The 12,383-nt window shown below is 40.7% G+C and overlaps 1 protein-coding gene and 1 pseudogene across 2 annotated transcripts in view; one reads left to right on the plus strand and one right to left on the minus strand.

Moving 5' to 3' along the window:
* The window catches only part of TULP4 (TUB like protein 4), a 245,770-nt gene that overhangs the window by 155,398 nt on the left and 77,989 nt on the right, over positions 1 to 12,383 (minus strand). The window lies entirely within an intron of this gene.
* On the plus strand, positions 37 to 2,149 carry LOC102983362 (actin-related protein 3-like; annotated as a pseudogene).

Here is a 12,383-nt window from a genome sequence, read left to right on the forward strand (position 1 = left end):
ACTGAACCTCCACTGAGTGCTCCAGAAAACAGGGAATATACTGCTGAAATAATGTCTGAGTCCTTCAATGTTCCAGGCTAGTACATTGCTGTACAGGCTGTTCTTGCCTTAGCTGCATCCTGGACCTCCAGACGAGCAGGAGAACGGACGTTGACCGGTACGGTAATAGACAGTGGAGACGGTGTCACTCATGTCATCCCTGTGGCTGGAGGGTAAGTGGCTAGCAGCTGTATTAAGCACATTCCAATCGCAGGACGAGATATAACATATTTTATTCAGCAATTGCTGAGAGACCGAGAAGGAGGAATTCCTCCAGAGCAATCCCTGGAAACTGCTAAGGCAGTAAAGGAGCGCTATAGTTATGTCTGCCCAGATTTAGTAAAAGAATTTAACAAGTATGATACAGATGGATCAAAGTGGATTAAACAGTATACTGGAATCAATGCTATCTCAAAGAAAGAATTTTCCATTGATGTTGGATATGAGAGATTCTTGGGACCTGAAATATTTTTTCATCCAGAGTTTGCTAATCCAGACTTTACTCAGCCTATGTCAGAAGCTGTAGATGAAGTAATTCAGAATTGTCCTATTGATGTCAGACGTCTTCTCTACAAGAATATTGTCCTCTCTGGAGGTTCAACCATGTTCAGGGACTTTGGACGTCGCTTGCAAAGCGATTTGAAAAGAACTGTAGATGCCAGGCTGAAATTAAGTGAGGAATTGAGTGGTGGTAGATTGAAGCCAAAACCTACTGATGTACAAGTCATTACACACCACAGGCAATGATACGCAGTTTGGTTTGGAGGATCCATGCTGGCTTCCACACCTGAGTTCTACCAAGTATGCCACACCAAAAAGGATTATGAAGAAACTGGACCTAGCATTTGTCGTCACAATCCAGTGTTTGGAGTCATGTCGTAAAATTGGCTTCACAGTTATTGGGGTTAGGGAGGTGGGGAAGAAATAATCTTTCTGATTACCTGTTCTGTCTGGAGGAGCACAGGCTCCGGACGCGCAGGCGCAGCTGCCATGGCTCACGGGCCCAGCCGCTCCACGGCATGTGGGATCTTCCCGGACCAGGGCATGAACCCCTGTCCCCTGCATCGGCAGGCGGACTCTCAACCACTGCACCACCAGGGAAGCCCAAGGATGGCTGGTTTTGAGGTTGTAAACCTGACTTGAAATAATAAGACCAAACATAATTATACAGGAATATTTTAATAAGTATATCAACATGTGAATGTAGAGGAGAGCCAAAACGATTAAGTGTTTTTCTTTAGATTGAATATTTGAATCTTGCATGTAACAAAAAGAAGTGGGTTTTAGTTCTTTCTGTGCCCTGCTATTTTGTATATTATTGAATTATCCAAGATTTGATGGGATTTATCGGTATGTAGATAGCTCTATAATGCTTGAATTGTACACTCTGAAGTGTGCAATGCAAGAACTTGTTTATATTTCATACTTTTTATACTTTGAGGAAAAAAAGTCAAAGAAAAACTAGTATTTGAGGGAAAAAAAGTGACCAAGTCAAGGATAAATACAAAAAATAGCCTTGAGACTTGGCATACACACACACTCATGGGATTCCAGTTATTAGGAAGTGCTTCCATACCCTATGCCCCACAATGGTTTTCTTTGCAAGTGCTTTTGGAACTAAGAAGCTAGTATCTTGGGTTAACTGATGCCTGCTAGTGCTTTCTGATTCCTCGCATTCTGTTTCTCACTTTAAAGGAAAAATAAAGACAAGACTGTTGGACCAGTATTGCAGTCCTGCAGTGTCATTTCTTATTAAAAAATGAATAATTTGATTACCCAAATTGGTATATTTAAAGCCTAACACCATTCTAATAAAGGCACACATTTCTTTTTTAAAAAAATAAATAAATAAAAATAAATAAATAAGCTCTCTGGGGTAAGCATGCAGCTCTGCCATAATCCTCAAAAAGAAGCAGAATGTCCAAAACGACACAGTTCAATATGGCAGCCATGAGCCACATGTGGCAATTGAGCACTTGAGATGTGGCTAGTTCAAATTGAGACGTGCCAACTTTCAAGGACTTAATATGAAAAAGAATATAAATTATCCCATTAAGAGTTTTTATACTGATTACATATTGAAATGACACTTTAGACATACTGGGTTACAGAAAATATATTATTAAAGTAAATTTCACCTTTTTACTTTATAATGTAGCTACTAGAAAATTTTAAATTACACATGTAGCTCATATTGTATTTCTCTTACAATGCTGATCTAAAATATAATAATACTTTTGAAAAGAGGTGTTTGTTGATCTCTTAAACAAGTATTTCATTTCTAGAGAAAAATGTCAAGGAACACTACAGATTCTGACTCCCCTAAGGTGATTTCAATCTTGGAAATAAAGTAGATAATTAGGTTTTTTTAAGGCATAATTAAGGGAAAAGAAAAATTTAAGGCCTAGGAGACAAGAAAGAGCTCTCTGGTCATGTTGTTTAAGTAACTGCCTGATTAGCCACAAATCCCATCTGTAGCAAATTTCCTGAAGAGGAGAAAAAATAAAATCTAAACTCATGAAAATACCAAGCAAATGGGAAGACAATAATAGATGGTTTTCACACTTGTTTTCAAACTCTGTATGAATAACATCAACTTCCCAAATCCTAAACATTAACTTATAGTATCTTATAAACAAAGCCTTTAAACAGTTACTTCTGCTACCAAGGAGTTTATGAAATAAACTTGACTGACAACAATGTTATTTACAACATTATTTTTCCATTTTAAGGTTCTGACTGACAAACTCTTCCTTAGCTCTGAAGGTTTAAGAAGGACATAAAGAGGAGAACTGAGCTAAGACAGACAAAACTGGTTTTTGTTTGAAACACTATTTTAGGGATTATACACAGGGAGGAGAAAGGAAGGTCGGGCACGAGCTTAAATAGGATTATTTCAGGATGACGAAAGTCCCTGGGACAGAGACAATTTCCTCTGTATTTTAGTTATCCACATCTAACTAGGCCAAGTGGAGAAAACAACAAATGTCAGTAAGAATTCTATACAACAGCAACAATTAGGGAGAGAAACCAAACGTAGGTTGCCAGAAGGTACGATAAGAACACCCAGCAGTATAGTCTTGGGCAATGTGCATAGGTGTGTTTGTTCTGGAAGTTCGGAGTCAAGCATGTGGACGGAACCAATCAGAATCACCAAACTGACTCACAGCACAGGATCCCGGGCTCTCTCTCCTGACCCACACTCTCCCCACCCACCCCAGACCATATCCCAGAAAGATTACTTCGATCAACTCTAGACAAAAATCTCCTACTAGAATACGATACCCGCTGCCAGCGCACATGGATCCATTTCTGCGTCATGTCTAACAGCCTCCCTGCCGAAGGATCAACAGATGCGCCACGCACCCCCGAGGCCACGAGTCAGGTCCCATGGACAGAAGCTGACAGCATGAATGAACTCTGCTTAAGACAAAGTCAAGAGTGCCTTGCAGATAAGGAACCAACACAGATGAGGTGCCCATAGTCCCAGAATCCCAAACCTATAATAAAACTACTGGCACGAGCCCAGCCTTCCTCCCGGCTGGGACACCTCCCACACTTCCCATCCTGCTCCTAACCCCTCATCTGCTTCCCACCTCACATTCCATTCCCGTGTTTTGCCATCATGAGGCCAACTCATGCAGTCTCAGAAAAGAGGCCATGGCTCCACTGTTCTAGCTTCAGAAGGAAATGCAGATGGGTAAAACACCCAAGGATGACAGTGAGTCTAAAAATAATTAAGTAAGAACTAAGACTTAATGAGCTCTTCTATGTGCATTGTCTGTGGGTCACATCTTTCAGTCACCACAACCACTTTAGGTGGCAGGTGTTATGTTCCCTTAGAGATAATGCAACCACAGCACACAGACGGTAAGTCCTTCTCCCAAATCACACAGAAAGGGGGTCAACTCAGACCCAAGCAGTCTGGCTCAAGAATCCATAGGTTCAGCTATTAATAAATCATGAACACAGATTCCACAGTTCAGGAAGTATTTCTTTGCTCAGGACTTCAGTAACAATCTCATTCTCATTTGCTCTCATTTTTACATCATGAAGCTTGAAGCTGCTTCCCTAAGAGGCTACTACCAAAAAAATTATTGTCCTGTACCCACATCCCTCTCTCACTCTCTTTAGCAAAAATACACCCAAAAGATAGCTTGCCATGAGTCTAAAGTACTTTCAGATATGATCATTTATTTTTATTAAGAGAAAAAAATTAGACAAACCACATTGCTAAAGGACAAAAATGAACAATGCCATTATTATTTTGACAAATTCTATTTTCTTAATAAAATATAATTCTATTATATTCTGGGTTTTGTTTAGGGAAAATAAATCTGCATTTAATGCCTTCAAGAATCTTTTAAAAATATCTTAACAGGAGATTTCAGATTTAAGACGTCAAAATAAAGAAGATCCTAATCCATCTCTTAGAAATCACCTCAAAACAAGGAGCATGAAAACACACACAAAAGCCATCTTCGAGGTGCCCTGACCACAGCATGTGAAGACAGAAAATGGATAAGGAACGTGGCAACTGGCTTCACAAAACAGAGGAAGGCCAAACAGGGTGACTGCAGAGAGATGCCTGGGAGAAGGAAGGCCGGAAAGGCTCAGGAATGAGGCTCAGGGACTGCGAGAGGTGCAGGCTGGGCTGAAGCCAGAGGGCCGGGGTGAGCACGTTAGCGCAGGTACCCACGCGGCCAGATGACGCTCCCGTCCCCGGAGCCGTCAGAGACGTCGCCAGGCAATTCTCACCGCAGCGTCAGAGCCTGAAGGCTTAATCCCCTGGCAGAGTGAACCACAGAAAGCAGTCTCGGGGACACTGGGCACAGAGAAGACAATAACGAGGCCTGACAACTGGGGCATTTTCCGAGAGGTTCAGAGTGTGGAATCTATCTTCCCCTACCCCCAGTAGCTTCTAATCTAGATTCTGTCTCTACGAATTTGACCACTGGAGGTAACGCCAATAAATGGAATCATTAAAAAAAAAAAAAGCGTGTGGAATCTGAGGGGCTCCAGGCTCAGTCTCAGCTCCATCAATTAGCAAAGGTGCGTCACCTTAGGCAAGCTGCTCAACAACTCGGTACCTCAGTTTCCTCATCTATAAGATGATGGTAATAAATAGGTTCAAAGTCCTAGAGCTGATGCCAGGATTAAACGAGGTAAAGCTCTTACAATGGGGCCAGCACACAGCAAGCACTCAATAAATATTAGCTCCTCCTCCTGCCCCTTCTATTTCTACTACCACTACCTCTCCCCCAGCACACACACGCACGTGCACACACACGCACGCACACACACACCCCCTCCTCAGGCTCTCAGAATGCTGACAGCAGGAGTAAATTCACAGGCATGCAACCGGAAGGGCCTTATGTAGAGAAACTGAACGACTCCAGTGAATATGCTTGGCTGCTGACATTTAGCAGTCAGCAACAAAACAGTTGATTCTCCCCCAGATTATTCCACAATAAAGCCCATCAGCTGAAATACCCGCCCCCCCCACCCATACACACATACACACAGAGGTGACAAAAAGCTTTCTAATACATTACTTTTAAACATCATGAAATTTCAGAATATCTGGGATAATGAGCAGATGTCAGTTTTTTTTAAAGGTCACATATAACTGACTTAAAATAATAATATAATAATAGCCAATTTTAACAAGTCCTCATGAGGTACTAGGCACTGTTATAAATGCTTTACATATAGTAACTCATTTAACCCTTACAACAAACACATTTCACAAATGAGAAGATTATGGTACAAAGAAATTAAACAATACCCTTAAAGTCACAACACTACTGAGTGATAAAGCTGGGACTCAAACTGAGTCCAGCTTCAGGGCCTGAACTCTTAATTATTATGCTTCTCAGTAATAACTCTGCAACTTTGAAGACTATGGAAAAATGCCTTCAAAATTCTGAAGGAACCAACCTAGAAATATATACCTAGCCAAACTATGAATCAAGAGTAAAGGCAAAATTGAGGTATTTTCAGACACACAAGTCTTAAAATTAATGATTTACGAATTCTGTCTTAGGAAATTCTGACCTAAAGATCCAGAAACATGCCTATTTCTGCCTCTTCGCTAGAACACTTCTCTGTTCAAAATTAGAATTCATAAGACACATTTATAAGAGCTGCTTCTCAAATACCTCCAGTTTGTAAGTGGCTACACTCCCGCCTCACTCACAACTCTGCTTCTCTGCTCGTTATGGCTCACCCTTTCTCGAAGCAGTATCTTACAGAAGGAAACACACACGCATGAATTCAAATCCCAGGTCTGTCACCGTCATCATCTAGCTCTATACTTCGGACAACTTCCATAACATCTCTGATCCTCAGGTTCTTCAACTGTATACCAGGGATAATAAAACAAAGCTGTAGAGAGTTGTTCTGAGGGTTAAACAAAACAGTGGACATAAAGCACATAAAAAATTGTGGCCATATAATATGTGGCAACTGTCATCAGCAGTGGCAACATTATTTCCTTGCAAACCATATCCATTCTCTTGACACGCAGGTCATCTGGGCTCTTCTTTCATCATTGTGGAGCCAAAGTCCAGCAGTTTCCAGCCTAGCGTGGCCCCTCAAGTATTTACAGAACCCAAAATGAGTAAGTAAATAGAGTATGAAATACTTTAACATCACCATTTATACACACTGCATTCACTATTTGCAGAGTCCTTTCAAAGGCAGGGATGAAAGACAACCGACTTGACACAGATATTAGCAGTACTCTGTGGATATTTACTTTCCTGCATCTGAATGTTCAACTTCTTAATTGCTAAGAATATAGTTGGCCTCACAGGGTTCCACTGCTCGGTGTGCTGGAACAGCTTACAGTATGATTGCAGGTCAGGAGAACTATATAAAATCATGAGTTTAATTATGGAAATGAAAATTAATAGAAACCCATGCGATTAGGCTAATAAAATGTTCTTCAAAAAAAAAAAAACAGAAGTCCTCTCAAAAATATACTCTCATAGATTCTCACAACAACTCTGAAAGAAAGAAATTACCATCTCAACTTAACCATGAGTAAAATAAGGACATGAACAGCTTGGACACACCAGCTAGTTAAGTGGTAGAGCTAGAACTTCTTGGAATAGAGATACAGAAAAACAGGAACAGAGCAGAGAACTAGGCCATCACCACAAGAAGTAAATCACCGTCCTCCCTTCCATCTATCACTGTGATACCATAGTGGGTGACCACAAATCTACCAAAAGTCATTTTTTATGAAGAATTTAGAAGGAAGATAAAAGATTCCCTGAGTCTTCTCAATGGCTTTAATCTAAAATTTGTCAAATTTTCTCTCTGGAATTAGTGTATGACCCTTAAATATGTGGAATCCTGTACAAATGTTTATAAATCAAAAGCAGTTTTCAAATCTCTTTTAAGTTTAAGAAAGCTGACCATCACCATGCACAGTGATGCAAAAACAAGCCCAGGCTCGGCAATCCACCCGGAGCCCTGGGGCTTCTAGAAAGGACGGGTGAACCAGACACACCACGGAGCATAACAGAAACCTGAGATTCAACTACAAGGGGAGATCATTCTTATAATCCAGAAATTCTCATTCTTTTCAGAATTATGACCTATGTCATACAGTATTTTTAGGAAAGAGAAAAGCAAACTAAAGTACATCAGATATAAATTAGAATACTTTAACAATACTTGAGAAACTAAATATACCCTAGTAGCAGAGCCCTCCACAATGGGTTAACAACAGAGTTTAAGTCAAAAGATCTGTGAGTAGGCTTGTACAGCATGGTGTGAAGGAGAAAGGAAGACATGTTTCAGACATCACTTGGAAGTCGAATACAGTGGGAGGCCTTGCTGATAACTGGATCTGGGAAAAAGGAAAGGGCAGGGAGGTTGCTGCACGTACAGCGTACAGTGCGACTCACTGGCCAGCCACGGGGCCACCTCCTGAGATGGAGAAGACAGATGGAGGCTAACAGGGCAATGGGAAAAGGAGCTCTCTCTTAGAGGACCTGCAGTTTGAGAAGCCTAGTGACTGACGTCCAATTCTATATCTCATATATCAAACCGAAGAACAGAATCTGGAACTAGAAGGTGATGGCACGTGGAAGATATAAATTCGGAAATCATCAGCATATAGGTAGATTTAGCACCAACTTGGAGAGATTATCTAGAAACAGATGCCTGCCTGGGGCCCTCCAACATTTATTAACAATGAGGTGAAAATAGGCAGAGCCAGCAAAAAGGGTGGAAAGTAGAGACGAGATAGGTAAGAGGAAAATCAGGAGAGCCTGGTGTCCTGGAAACCAAGAGAAAAAAACGTTTCAATCCCACTGAATGCTTCCAAGATGGCAAGTGCAATAAAGTGGCCTATGGGTTTAGCAATGTGGGGTCACTGGGAACTTGACCATCTCGGTGGAGTGGTGGGAAAAGAAGCCCCACTGAAGTGGGCTAACAAGTTAAAGGAAATTAAAATAAACGAATGACATTTTAAATAGTAGGAGGTGAGGAAATTAAGACACGAGAACAGACAATCTTCACTAAGTTTACCAATCTACATAATCAGGTAACTGTAATAAGGCATTACCAGGGCAAGCACAGAAGTCTGTTCGGTGTACGGTGTACAGTGTACAGGCTGGGGTGGGGAGTTGTGGGGGGAGAGGGTCAGGAAAAGCTTCTCAGAGAAGAAGTAACCAGATCCAAGAACCCAGGAGACACCATTCCTGCAGCGGATGTGTCCCTGTAATGAAACAAATCCCACCAAACACGCATGAATGCCTGTCCGCACTTAAGTGAAGAAAATCTCGTTAAATGAAGAATCAGTGACGAACTTGCATGTCATCAATAATAACCGTAATAAATTGTTTTCTAGAAGAAAAACATTCCCAAGTTTTTCAGCTGTGAAACAGCAGATCACGAGATCTGACGTGAGCAGTTTGGTCATCCCGTGGCCAGAAGACAGTAAAATCCTGCGACAGTTCTTGACTAGAGTTTTTAGGGTGTTAGGGTGGGGCAGGGGGACTTGGCTCCTCGAGTGGAAGGGCAGTGAAGATAAGGTAACTAAGCAATGGACAGAGATGACTTAAACGTCAGCCTTCCTGTAAATGAAAAAACATAAAACTCTTCAGAGGCTGCTTTTCACGATTCCCTTAAAAGAAGATACAGGCTCATAATCATGTACTCAAAATCCTCGCAGCTAGGTAAGTTTTGAAATTCAGAGGTTTTGAAATTTTAGGTCTGAAAACAGGAGACACTATCAATATATAACACCCCCAGCAGGGTCTGGGCAGCACCCATAATAAAACATAAATATTTCTGCAGCTGACATGACAGGATGATGACAAAAAATAGCCTCACATCAGTTCATGTCTTGTCATTAAATGAGTCATGCAAAAACTTTCCATTTTCAGAGCCCTTAGATTTCACAACTGTGGATAAGGGACTGAGAACTTACACCTAACACAAGTTTAAGAAAATAAAGGTACGTTGAAGGAGAATGGCAGAGCTCTGGGATCCAATTCCAGCTCTCCTCCATACAAGCTGTATGAACCTAGGCAAACCAGTTAGCATCCATAAACCTTAGCTTTCTGACCTGTAAAATAGGAAAGTGATATCTATCCCTAAGTCTACTGTGAAAACCACATGAAGTAATTAGGTTGCAAGGCACCTGGTACTATGTCTGGCCCTTAGCAGTAGGATGACTAAACATCCCAGTTTGCCTGTGACTTTTCCAGTTTTAGCACTGACAGTCACACATGCTGGGAAACCAGGATGGCTGGTCACCCTACTTGGCAGGCACTCAATAAATAGGAACTATTCTAATATTAAGAATAGAAATTAGCACAGGAAACGATTACAGTATCATGTAATAAACCATAATGGAAAAAAATATGAAAAAGTATGTATGTATATATAACTGAATCACTTTGCTGTACATCAGGAACTAACACAATATTGTAAATCAACTATACTTCAGTTTAAAAAAAAGAACAGAAATTAAAAGTAAAAATACAAAATGGAAAAATCACATGAAACAGTTTCAGTACTGAAATATCTATGTCACTAGGAATTATAACCACCTCTTTTGTGGTAGGCACAATTCTAAAACAGCAGCCCCTGGTGTGCACACCCTATATGATTCCCTCACCTGGAGTGTGGGCGGGTCTGACCTAATCAGATGTGCCCTTTTTCAGAGATGGAAAGTCAGACTCAAAGCTACAGCAGATGCTCTCCTGCTGGCCTTTAAGATGCAAATGGCCATGTTGGGGAGAGGGCCATATGGCAGGAGTGGTGGGAGGCCTCTAGGAGCTGTGGGCCTCAGTCCTACAACCTCAAGGAACTGATTTCTGCCAACAACCTGAATGCACCTGAGGGGTACCCCAGCTTCAGAGGAGCTCACAGTCCCTGATGCCACCATGAGACCCCATGCAGAGGACCCAGGCCAGACTTCAGACCTACAGAACTGTGAGATAAGAAGTGGGTGTTGTGAGCCACCAAGTCCATGGTGATTTGTTACACAGCATTAGAAAAATATCTCTTATCCCAGGGATGCAAGGATTCTTCAGTATTCGCAAATCAATCAATGTGATACACCACACTAACAAATTAAGGAATAAAAACCATATGATCATCTCAATAGATGCAGAAAAAGCTTCTGACAAAATTCAACACCCATTTATGGTAAAAACTCTCCAGAAAATGGGCACAGAGGAAACCTACCTCAACATAATAAAGGCCATATACGACAAACCCACAACAAGCATCATACTCAACGGTGAAAAACTAAAAGCATTTCCGCTAAGCTCAGGAACAAGACAAGGATGTCCACTCTCGCCACTATTATTCAACATAGTTTTGGAAGTCCTAGCCATGGCAATCAGAGAAGAAAAAGAAATAAAAGGAACACAAACTGGAAAGGAAGAAGTAAAACTGTCACTATTTGCCGATGACATGACACTATACATAGAAAATCCTAAAGATGCTACCAGAAAACTACTAGAACTAATCAGTGAATTTGGTAAGGTTGCAGGATACAAAATTAATGCACAGAAATCTCTGGCATTCCTATACACCAACAACAAAAAATCAGAAAGAGAAATTAAGGAAACACTCCCATTTACCATCACAACAAAAAGAATAAAATACCTAGGAACAAACCTGCCTAAGGGAGTGAAAGACTTGTACTCAGAAAACTATAAAACACTGATGAAAGAAATCAAAGATGACATAAACATGTGGAGAAATGTACCATGTTCTTGGATTGGAAGAATCAATATTGTGAAAATGACTATACTACCAAAGCAATCTACAGATTGAATGCAATCTCTATTAAACTACCAATGGCATTCTTCACAGAATTAGAACAAAAAATTTTACAATTCGGATGGAAACACAAAAGACCCCGAACAGCCAAAGCAATCTTGAGAAAGAAAAACGGAGTTGGAGGAATCAGCCTCCCCAACTTCAAACTGTACCACAAAGCTACAGTAATCAAGACAGTATGGTACTGGCACAAAAAGAGAAATATAGATCAATGGTACAGGATAGAATGCCCAGAGTTAAACCCATGCACATATGGGCACCTAATTTACGACAAGGGACAATGTAGAAAGGACAGCCTCCTCAATAAGTGGTGTTGGGAAAACTGGACAGCTACATGTAAAAGAATGAAATTAGAACACTCCCTAACACCATACACAAAAATAAACTCCAAATGGATTAAAGACTTAAATATAAGACCAGACACTATAAAACTCTTAGAGGAAAACATAGGAAAAACACTCTTTGACATAAACCACAGCAAGATCTTTTCAGACAAAGGATTAATCTCCAAAATATACAAACGGCTCATGCAGCTCAATATCAAAAAACAAACAATCCAGTTAAAAAATGGGCAGAAGACCTAAACAGACATTTCACCAAGGAAGACATACCTACCAATGGCCAAGAGGCACATGAAAAGATGCTCAACATCACTAATTATTAGAGAAATGCAAATCAAAACTACAATGAGGTATATCACCTCACGCCGGTCAGAATGGCCATTATCAAAAAAGCTAGAAACAATAAATGCTGGAGAGGGTGTGGAGAAAAGGGAACCCTCTAGAACTGTTGGTGGGAATGTAAATTGATACAGCCACTATGGAGAAGAGTATGGAGGTTCCTTTAAAAACTAAAAACAGAACGACCATATGACCCATCAATACCACTAGTGGGCATATACCCTGAGAAAACCATAATTCAAAAAGAGTCATGTACCAAAATGTTCACTGCAGCAGTATTTCCAATAGTTAGGACATGGAAGCAACCTAAGTGTTCATCAACAGATGAATGGATAAAGAAAATGTGGC

The sequence above is a fragment of the Physeter macrocephalus genome, chromosome 10 (assembly GCF_002837175.3).
Source record: "Physeter macrocephalus isolate SW-GA chromosome 10, ASM283717v5, whole genome shotgun sequence".
Taxonomy (NCBI): Eukaryota; Metazoa; Chordata; class Mammalia; order Artiodactyla; family Physeteridae; genus Physeter; species Physeter macrocephalus.